This window comes from Sceloporus undulatus, chromosome 6 (genome assembly GCF_019175285.1).
Source record: "Sceloporus undulatus isolate JIND9_A2432 ecotype Alabama chromosome 6, SceUnd_v1.1, whole genome shotgun sequence".
Lineage (NCBI taxonomy): Eukaryota > Metazoa > Chordata > Lepidosauria > Squamata > Phrynosomatidae > Sceloporus > Sceloporus undulatus.
This window is the reverse complement of record NC_056527.1, coordinates 62,308,118-62,319,989: the sequence shown is the minus strand read 5'-3', so window position 1 is coordinate 62,319,989 and position 11,872 is coordinate 62,308,118. Positions and strand designations below refer to the sequence as shown.

At 40.2% G+C, this 11,872-nt stretch overlaps 1 pseudogene; it reads right to left on the bottom strand.

The window, feature by feature from the left end:
• Nucleotides 1-4,160: 4,160 nt before the first annotated feature.
• On the bottom strand, nucleotides 4,161-4,247 carry LOC121935827 (annotated as a pseudogene).
• Between the last annotated feature and the right edge of the window lie 7,625 nt (nucleotides 4,248-11,872).

Below are 11,872 nucleotides of genomic sequence, written 5' to 3'. Positions count from 1 at the left end.
TTTTTCCTGTCTGTTCAAGGGCATCTTAGTGGGAGTAATACAGACATGTAGATTGGAAAAAGCAAAATACTGTACAATTAATAGGTGAAGCCATTTTAAAAACCTTTAAAACAAAATTAGGGTACTCATTTATTAAATCCAAATTTCTGCAACGATGGTAAAAAATAAAAATGAATGAATTGTGCTTTTGCATGGGAAATGATTTAGCTAAGAACATTAATTTAAAAAAGAAAGAATAAAACTCCAGTGCAGTGCTAAAATTGGAGTGAGCAAAAAGGCAGTAATTTTATTTATGTTTAAAATACTTAATTCATGCTATAAGATTCTTGCATAAATGCTGTTTCACAAGCATTGTAATAGATATGTGGATGGGTTAGATATATAGATACTACAAATCTTTTTAGCACTATTTAAAGTGTTCAAATCAGACATTCATCAAATGGTGTCCCTCTGGATGTTTTGGACTGGAATTTCCTTCAATCCAGCCAGTCTTGTCTATTGCAAGGAATGCTGGGAAATGCATTACATTAACTTCTAGACTGCCATGCTTTTCTCACCTCTTGGCTAAATTCAGCAGTATCCCAGTGAAATCAATGGGAGTGAATTATGACTTAAGAAGTCAGTGGATTTTAATACTCTAGGTGGGATGAACACTGAATTTAGCTCATTTTGATACAATAGTTCACTCTGGAACAGTGATATTGGAGGAGATGTGACAATTTATTATAAGACCACATGTTATATGTGTTATGGCACACATTGAAATTAACAACCATCCACAGAGATTGTACTTCTGTTCCATTTGTCCTCAAATAAATAAGATTTTCTGTGGTCTGAAGAAAAAGATGATTGAAGTAGTTCTGCATGAAAACAGAAGCCCTATAATGTAATGACAACACTCTCCCATATAAAGTAACTAAAGGTGAAAGAACAATACCATGCTAAACTCGCAGTGTGGAAGTGTGTCACAGATTGAGTTTTGACTCCATCATTCTAGTTCTCTCTGTAATTGTTTTACAGAGAAAAAAGGTCTGTTTTTTTCCAAAGCAGTGCACCAAAAGTGTCACCTCAGTGTTAATTCTGTAAAGCATTATTCAGGCATGAGTAAGTTGGTAGGATGTATCAGGATCTTATTGAAATTTCAGCTCCCAGCACATTGAACATGAAAGTGAATTGCATTAAAACCTTGGGTCAGACCTTCTTACCGAAGCAGAACAAACCAATAGTTCAACCATGCTAGCAAACAGCCTCTACTGGCATAATGTCAACACAGGGATTTTGGGATCCTGTGCACTTCCAGTAACTAAATTAAGAGGAAAAATGAAGAAAAGCAATTTACTATCTAAAGAGCGAGCCCTGAAAGACCACTAAGCCCACAGCCCTCCCTCCACTTCCCCACTGTAAGACCATTAAAACAGTTTATAATTACCTAAGTACACCACTCTTGGCATGCTGTCATTCATGACATTTTAGAATAAGTTTTGCCAAAAAAGAAAAGAAAAAAGGAAAAGAAAGCCCCAGTCTTTCCTGTAGATGGCTCTACATTACTGTGAAATGGAGGCGTAAGATCCATAGAAGTATTAGGGTGATTTTGGTGTCTTTGGCCAATGTGCCATTTCATAATATAATAACCTCTTTCTCAACTGCTGGAACTCCACACTAAATGCAATCTTTATTGGTTTTAAACATACTGTGTAAGATTGCTAGTGCCATGCAGGAAGGAAGCAATGCAGAAGAGTTGGCATTTGTGCAAATCTGAAAATGACTGGATGCTTTCCATATGCATGTACAACACTTGAGTTTGTATCACTTTAGGCAGCTATAACAAAAATGGCTGCTTTTACAGATTTGTTTGTACTTTTTTGGGGCAAAGTTAGTTATTTGCTGTCACTGTGAACTGTGTAAAACGACTGTTTTTAGGAATTTATTAAAATTGTACAGAGATAAAAGAAGAAGAAAAAAAATCCCTTTCCAAAAGTGTACAATCTAAATGAAACCAAGATGAAGGTTAAAGCAAGCCAGAAGAGAGAGCAGGAGGCAAGAACTGGATCTTTTGTTTGCAATGATAGCGGGTGATTTGAAAATTCTGCCTGTAGTGTTACATTTGTGCAGAGCCTGGAAAAGTAATTTTTTGGGGACGACAGCTCCCAGAATCTCTATGATCCTGGAGAATGATGGCAGTTGTAATCAAATGTAGCATTTCCAACCTCTGGATTTGTGGCAACAACAGGCCTCGCCTGGGAAGACAAAGAGCCCTCCTTCCGACCACCATCTTTAGGGGGAGAGAGGCCTCCGAGAGAGAGCAGATGTGCTGGACTTTTCCCCCTTCCCTACTGTCATTCCTTTCTCCTTTTGTGTCTTGTCTTTTTTAGATTGTAAGCCTGAGGGCAGGGAAATGTCTAATTAACAAATTGTAAGCCGCTCTGATAGCCTTGGCTGAAGAGCGGGGTATAAATAATAATAATAATAATAATAATAATAATAATAATAATAATTATTAAGAAATTATCCTCCATCTCTGAATCTTACATATAATTACAGTCAGCTACTTGTTTTTCTGTTTTAAATCAACTTGTTTCAATTGTCTTGTCCTAAGTGTTAAATGGTTTCATAGAATCATAGAGCTGGAAGAGACCACAAGGGCCATCCAGTCCAACCCCCTGTCATGAGTTTTTAGTGAGCTTGTAGTCTTTTATAATTATTCTTCTTGTTCTAAAATATTTGAAAATGATTATATTGTACATGTCCAGACAGCTTTAGATACAGAGCAGAATATAAATATTTTAATAAAAGATAAAATAAAATAATGACATGGACACTGAGAGCAGACCCGTGGAAATCTTAGTAAAGTTTGAATCCCATTGATTTCTATGGTTAGATTATGTTGTGTGCCTTTTAGTCATTTCCAACGTATGGTGACCCTAAGGCTAATCTGTTGTTGTTGTTAGCTGCTTTTGAGTCAACCTTGACTCACAGTGACTCTATGAATGAGATCTCTCCAAGCCCCCCTATCCCCTTCCTTCCTGCTCAGGTCGTGCAGGCTCAAGCCCAAGGTCTCCTTGATTGAGTCTATCCATCTGGCATGTGGTCTTTCTCTCTTTATACTTCCCTCCACCTCTCCCAGCATCATTGTCTTTTCTAATGGGTCATGCCGTCCCATGATGTAGCCAAAGTACAATATTCTTAGTTGGCTTCTAGGGAGAGTTGAAGCTTGATTTGCTGTATGACCCATTTGTTTGTCTTTTTAGCTGTCCATGGTATCCTCAGCACTCTTCTCCAGCACCACATCTCAAATGAATTACAGTGGACCCTTGTTATACGCTGGGGTTTGGTTCCAAGATACCCCGTGTATAACAAAATCCATGTATGCTCAAGTCCCATTAAATATAAATAGCAAAATGGTATCCCTTATAAAAAATGGAAAATCAAGGTAAATTTATACTTGTTTGGAACATTTTCAAACCGTGTATGCTTGAATCCGTGTATAGAAAATCCGTGTATAAGAAGGGCCGACTGTAATTTACTTCCTATCTGCTTTCTTCACTGTCCGGCTCTCACATCCACCCATGATAGTAGGGAATACAATGACTTGAACAATTCTAACTTTAGTGTTCAGCTGTATATCTTTACACTTTAGGATTTTGTCTAGTTCTTTCATAGCTGCCCTTCCCATTCCTAATCTTGTTCTGATTTCTTGGCCACAGTCTCCATTCTGATCAGTGTTTGATCCAAGGTATGGGAAATCTTTAATTATTTTGATTTTCTCATTATTTGGTTTGAATTTATGGAAATCCCCTGTGGTCATTAGTTTTGATTTCTTTATGTTTAACATTAGGCCTGCCTTTGCACTTTCTCCTTTGACTTTTTTTTAGTGATAGTTCCAAGTCTGTGATGTTTTCTGCTAGCAGTATCGCCATCTGCATATCTTAGGTTGAACCTATCATGGTGTTTTCTGGGCAAAATTTGTTCAGAGGGGGTTTGCCTTTACTTCCTTCTGAGAGAATGTGACTTGCTGAGTGGGTTTCCATGGCTGAGCAGGGATCTGAACACTGAACTCCAGAGTCATAGTCCCACACTCAAACCACTACACCATGCTCTAAGTATGCTCTAAGTATGACCAAATCTGGATCTGTAATGTTCACACACTGATGATAACGTTTTGATGTTTTGTCATGACAAAGCTAAGAAATGTGCTCTTTATGTGTATGATACTACACTTGATCTTAGCCAAAAGGCCGAGAAGCGATGTATGAAGGCTATTTATTTATCAAAAGTGTGTGTATAAATGTATCTGCTGTGTCAGAGAACAACTTGCCTACAAACTATAGGCCAATTTATGTTCAGAATATTGCAACTCAGTCCTTATGCTTGTGTGATAGCTAATAAATAGTTGAGGATGCATGCTTATGCCCATTTTCCTTAGAAAAACCTTACTGAATTCACCTGGGCTTACTTCTGAGAAAACAGGCATAGACTTGCACCGGAAGTTGCAGTAATTTAACCATAATTTTCTGATTAGTTATTTTCAAGAGTCTGAAACATATAGGCAATACACAAAATTAAACAACTGCAATCACTTTGCCTGCGCCATATTATTAATGATTATTTATAAAGAATCTTCAATGTTGAATCAGTGCACAAAATTAAGAACAGTATCAGTTATGCCTGTGGACTTACAACAGCTTCCTCCAAGTTGGTGCCTTCCAGATTTTTAAAATTGTAATTTCCTATCTTCTTCAGCTAGCATGGATAATGCCCAGAGCCAATGAGAGTTGTTGTCTAAAAATCTGAAGAGCCCTAGGTAAGGGAAGGATGCTTTCAGTCTAATATGCTATAGTATGCTGCTGTTACTCATGTTCAGCACAGATGTCCAAATGTTTTCACATTTCTACAGGGTAAATAGACACAGGTCCTATATTTACACATACTTATTTATTCCTCAGAGAAACATCAAGTGATGACCTGAATACCAAACCCTGATGTCCCCTGGGATCCTCTCAATGCAAACTTTTTTTTAAAGTAGAGACAGCTTACCATAATACAAAAGGTATTGAGTGAAATACGCAAATTTGTGAATACGCATTCAGTTTTTAACCACAAGACCAGTCATGTTTTTCAGGGTTCAGAAGGGGAGCCAAGATGCACAGGGGGTGGGACCTGGTCTACTTCCTTCAAATGCAAGGAGTGTATTGTATTTGAGACCACTCAGACGTGTCATCACTGGACTACAACCTATTTTGGACAATAATGCTGCCCTCTCAAGGGCTCTTGGTGGCAGGCCTATGAGCAGCCTCCCAATCCCAAACAGCTACGTATAGGAGGATGTACATCACAGATGGGGCGACAGATACAAGACCTTGCCACAAATCCAGATGTCAACTTTGCCCACACATCTACTCAGGAAATGTCATCACAGGACTAATCACATAACCTACAATATTAGAGGCACTTTCACTTGCTCATCCTCTAATGTGATATATGCCATTCTTTGTCAACAATGCCCTTCAGCACTCTACATTGGGTAAACAGGCCAGTCTCTGTGTCAGAGGATAAATGGATATAAATTGGATATTAGAAAATGGAATACACAAAAACTTGTTGAAGAACACTTCAGTCTCTCTGGGCATTCCATCCCTGAGCTCAGTGGTCCACGAACAAAACAAAACACACACATCTTCCCCCCACCTCCCCCGCCAAAAAACCTACGAAGGAAGATTGGAAAGAGAAACAGCCGAATTACAATATATCCATAAATTCCAATGCATCAGCAGTGGATTGAACAGAGATAATGACTTCTTGGCACAATACCCCACGAGGATGTTCTTATCACACCTCTTTTCTGGTTCTGATTTATCATACCTCTTTTCTGCTGTGACTTTTGCCCATGTGGGATCCTATTTCTGTTGGTCTTTGCTTCCACCTACTAGGCAAGACTAGCCTTCTATTGGTTGGCAAGCAGTTCACCCAGTGCTTAGATTCATGCTCCATGGTATGATAAGGCTCTTCAGCTGTAACTAACAAAGTTGTGGCTCTTTTACACTCCAATCATGTGCTGTCAATGTCCATTACTTCCTGTGCTCTTGCTAGGGCAAGACATCTTGCTATGGTGCAAGGGAAAGGTCCACGTACTTTAGGCACTGGGTCCTTGTAGAGAATGAAGGGAGAGTTAGAGAGTGGTTGTGATGAACAATGGTTGGCAAAGTCTGTGGCTGCAAGTTCAATTGCATTTGCCTGAATGTAGAGATGAGAATACGGCAAACATATTGGCTGGGGTATTCCGGGAATTGTCCAAAAATGTGATTTTTTTCAATCTCTGCCTAACTCTGGACTCGTCCGATAATTTTCTGACCAGTTCTATCTAAACCCTCCACTTTTTAATGCACAGGGCACAAAGTACCCATAAAAGGAAATGTAGACCTAATTGGGTATATAGCAACAAGCAAGGTACAGTTGGGAAGAATAGCTTTCCATTATAAAGAGTGTGTCTGTGTTTTCCCTGAGAGATGAGATGTATTTGAGCCCAAAATATGATTTACAAAAAGCAAACCCAAACTCTATCACTAATTAGCTTCTTCCTGAAAAGAAATTGAAAGTGTTCCTTTATCAGAAAAAGAGAAAAAATAGGATCCACATCCTATGGGGATACCAAGACATTGATTTTTCCGCATGAGATTATGTGGCCTAGCTATATAGGCTTAAGGCTTTTAATTTGCTTACACCGTAGATAGACTGGTTGAGCTCTATACATCATACGATCAATGAAAAACAGTTTAGTTCAAACTTGGTTCCATTTTAAAAGAATTCCATTAACTAGTAATAAAGGCCTTCTATTAATAAGATTACTACAGGGTTTTGAGTGAAGGGGGAAGATATGGCATTTTATTTACAGTGTGGATGCTGTAGAATTTCTTTTAAAAGATGAAATGGAAAACTAGGGAGATAGAAACACGTGTGCACGGAAGGAGAGTAATTTGATTTTTATCCAGCCTTACTTAGGAAAATATAGCTAGTGGCATCTATCCTGTATGGATGGCCCCACTGCTAAAATCATGGTAGGAGCACTTGCACCACTGAAAATTATGGACTCTTCTTGCAGTCTAACTCCTATGTTTTGGTTGTGTAATTTGTATAAAACTTACAATGGCTGCAGTACTATCTTATTCCCTTTAACTTCTAAGGTCAGTCCAAATGTTATTTTAAATTCCAGCAAGTGATCTGAGGGCAACACAGGATAGTTCACCACTGAAGCTGTGAGTGCTGCTGATCCACATATTCCTTACATGGAGATTTCTGTGAAATTATAGAATACAGGTTTAATTAATTGTTTTTTTTAAAAAAAACCTGAAGACCCTCTATTTCTTTTTTTTAAATGATGTAACTTCAAACCCTCAAATTGCAGCAAACTCACTCACTCCCAGTTTATCACAAACATGTCTCTTAGTATTTTGTCTTCCTAGAACCATGGGTTGTTGCATTGGATATGGGCTGTGCAGCTGCAACTTTAATCCTTAACAGATCTTCCAGCAGGACAAGGTACCTGTCCTCCCTCTCCTTCCAAACCTTAACTTTCAGCTGCACCCATCTCTCCCTAATATGTTAATTTCCTTGCTAGTCGAGGCGGGTTGCAGATTGCATTCAGCAAGAACTAAACTGGCACTGCCAACTGCACCCTTCCCTTGCTTTTCACCACAAAGGCAATAGTAGTGTTGGGATGGACACATGTGGCTGAATGTTGGGTTTGGAAGGTGAGGGGGGTATCTTTGTCTCACTTGGTGAAGCTTTATCATACCTCATTAGAACCATTGGTACCACTGATGAAGCTTTATGGTAGTTATGTTGCAAAATCTATTAAGAATTAAAGTTACTGGAGCCCTTCTCTCCCAGATCCAATCTGGTAATCCCACCAGAATCCTCCTAGATGAAAATGAATTTAGGGTTGAATTTAGGGCTGAAATGTCACATTACTTCTGGTGGACTTGGGGGCCATTCGTACTACATGGTAATATAATTTGATTTTACCTACCATGGTTGCATCTTATGAAATTCTGGGGTTTGTAGCTTGGTGAAGCACCAGAATGCTCTGGCTGAGCATTGTAAATGTCCCTTCTTAAACTGTAGACTCTGGGATCCTATAGGATGTTACCATGGCAGTTAAATTGGAAGATAGTACTATAATTGTGTAGTGTAAGTGGGTGCTTGGATATGCAACCCCCAGAAAAAAAACTTGGTTAGTCAAGGCATAAGAAACTAGATAGTCTCACCAGGATTGAGCTCAAGTCTGGTGGATGGACAAGCCTTCTAGCCCAGTAAAAGCTGGCCAGAAGGCTTAAACTGGAGGTGGGGAGCCAGCAACCCACACTGTGACAGTAGGGCCAGAAACTATTCAGGCTACAGGTGGATGTACTGGACAACACAGAAGTCTTGGGGTTCCTCACTGTGCCAGGTGAGTGCAGTAGCAGCCAGTTTTCTATCATACCTTCTTTACAGGCTACAGCTACAGCCCTGGGGAAGAGAATATCCAGAGCTGGCTTTGCTGGGCCTGTAGGAATTTCCCAGCTTTTGCAAGCGGAAATACAATATATTGTATTCATTGTTATATTGTATTTCTTTATTGTTGTAACTCACCCAGATTGTATGTGATTGGATGGGCTATAAATAAATTATTATTATTATTATTATTATTGTTATTAATTAAGCAATCAACTGCAAAGTGAAGGTGTATATAAGTACCCAAGAATTGTAGAACTCTGATGGAAGAACTACAGCAGAGGTCCTTTGTCCTCAGTTGGTGAAAGCAAGAGAATTCTTCTATGCCCGTGACATAGGTCCAAAACACACTGCAGAAATAATCCATTTTGACACTGCTTTAACTGCCCTGGCCCAGTGCTAGGGAATCCTGGGAATTGTAGTTTATTGTGGCACCAGAGCTCTCTGACGTAGAAGGCTAAATTTCTCACAAAACTTCAGTTCCCTAGCACTATGCCAGGGTGGTTAAAGTGGTCTCAAACCCGCAGTGTGTTTTGGACCTTAGTGAGAGCTCTAAATTGCTGAAGTGCTCTTCTACTGTCAATAAAGCATTTCTGAGTTACATCCTAGAGAGTTAAAGTATGGCCTTTAGGGAATAAGGGAAATTTAGACCCTATACAAACCGGCCTGAAAGGCCAGCATGAGGGCAGAGCCAGGGCGTAGCGTCCTCAGGATGCATGCCTGATTTTGCCCCCCACCGTGCACTGCTCTACATGGCGCGCAGCATGTGGAGTGTCCAGTGCTGTGTCCAGATGACACAGTGTTGAAGGAGCACCATATATCCCTTTCAAGAGTGCCAAAAGGAGCCACTTTTTGCAGCTCCTTTTTGTGCCTTTCAAAGGCCTGATCAGGGTCATGGTGTAATGTTGCTGTGGCCCTGAACCGGCTAGGAAAGAGGCAGCCTGTCAAGCCCCTTAGTGTCCTGTTCCCAGTGGAGAATATCACACCAAGACATTATGCTACATGAGGCAACAGATGTTTAGTAATACAGCATTCCATTCTAAGGGGCTTATCGCTTAGGCAAATAAGCTGGCTTACCTCTTCCAGCTTCAATTCTGGATCCAGGATGCCCCTGTATGTTTTCATACCTAAATCGCCACCTATCTAGCCGAGATGTTGTCACCCATATGCATCCCAGGCCGAAGCCTCACTCAGCCAGCACTTTTTTGAAGTGGGGGAGTTTCCAACTTCAAAAATTGGCTGGCTGAACAAGGCTTCGATGTGGGATGCATCTGGGCGGCGACATCTCAGCTAGATCACTGCTTAGAAAGGTCCTGAAAGAAGCACTGCTCCATGCCCCACTCTCCCAGGTTTGGTAGTGATCTCTGAAAGAGCTGCCAAGGCAGAGTGTGTGTGTGTGTGTGTGTGTTAAAAAGGTGAGTCCTTTCTCAATTGGATGTTGAAAGCTCTGGATCTCTCTACCCATAGAAGACCCCACTTTCCCCTACTTCCTTTCTTTTTTCATTCAGATGTTAAAAGCATCTCCTCCAGCACCAGGGAAGTGGTGTTAGGTAGTTGGGAGAGGTCCAGAGACAGAGAAGGAGGGAGGGGTGTTTTCCTTTCCTTTTGTCCTTTATATCCTTTGTTACTGCCCCTAATTTTTACGCTCAACTTATCCACAGATCATATCAAAATTCATGAGTTTGGCTCCAAAGCCTTCCCTCGACTTATACATGAGGTTGACTTGTACACGAGTATATATGGCACTTCAAAGTTCTCCTTTTGTTTTGTAATTTTTACAATTACACTGCACATGAGATACTCATGCTGAGAGAAAGTGGCTTGTTTGAGGGCACTCTTTCCAGCAGAGGATGTGCCAACTGAACCTGGGGACTTCTTAATTTGTACTTCAGTCCCTTTGCTGTTATGATACATCAGAATAGCATGCTATACTAACTGTGCATATTAAGTATTTAAGGCACCACAAAAGTTTTCATTCTTTTTACTAAACTAACAGTGTGAACCTATGCATATCAACTCAGAAATAAGTCCTATCAAGTTCAATGAAACCTACTTCTAGCTAAGGAGTAAATTGCATCCTCACTTACAAATCCAAGGTCATAAGTATTTGTTGATAGGGTGAAATCTCTTCATCTCAGGATCTCCAGAGATTTGTTTGAGTAGCACAAACTGTCTAACATTTAAGTTTCCCTCCCTCTGCCCCCAGGCAGGGAATTGGGGCATTTGAACTGTGAAGGGCACAATTTCCTGGCCTTGGCTCTGAATGCAGCCAACAATTTGATGATTCCCATATGAGCTTCCCCACTTTGGCATTTTAAAATATGTCTCCTTCTTCATCTTTTCAAGTTCCATTCTCTACCATGGCCACTCTGGGTTGCTAAAATATTGATTTTTGTTGTTGCTGCTGCAGCTATGGATCTTCCTCAAGACTACGTATGTCTCTTAGGGTTTAGACTTGCAACCAAGAATTGCAAAGATGCTCTTCCAGATACTTACTAAGAAAGCCATTTGTTGTGGTGAAGTGTGTTGGGACAGGGAGAGATTTGAAACTCATAGTTTTGCCCCCTTAGGGCCAACACAAGACATTCTGCTGCCTGAGGTGGTAAAAAGGAAAAAGGGGTTCCCATTTTCCCCTCCAGTCAAGATGCACAGTGTCTCAGGCAGAGAGTCCCACAAGTGAATCTTTGCCGCAGTAAAAGAAAGAAAGAAAGAAAGATAAAAATAACAAATTAAATAATTAAAAACCAGCTGCCATTTCATAATACTCAAAACCAACTGCCTGTGGTGGCTGCACCGTGGTGCCTAAAGTAAAGCTAGACTTGGTCTCCTGCACTGAGTAAAGTAGAGCTAGACTTGGTCTTCCTCATATTTTGTTAGAATCTCTTTTCTTGTAATTTGTAACCACTGATTCAGATCCCATCATTTATAGAAGCAGAAAACAAGCTTGCTGCATATTCTATGTGACCTACGTTCATTTGAAGATGGCTATCATATAACCTTTCAGGCTTTTTGATAGACTAAACATACCCAGTTCACTTAATCATCCTCATGGGATTTAGTTTCTACTTTTTTACCATATTGATCACCCGCCACCAGACCTGTTCCACCTTGCTGATACCTTTAAACTATGGTGCCTAGAACTGAATCCAAACCTTCAGTTGAGGCTTGGCCATTAGCAGAATAGTGTGGTACAATTACTTCTCTTGATCTAGATACTATGCTCCTGTTGATGCAACCTAGAATTGCATTATCTGTTTCTTCCATTGTGACACAGTTTAACTTCTGGTCTTCTGGATCCTGAACCAGCATGGCATAGTAGTTAAAGTGTTAGACTACAACTCTGGAGACCGGGGGTTTGATTCCCAGCTTGGCCATGAAACCCACT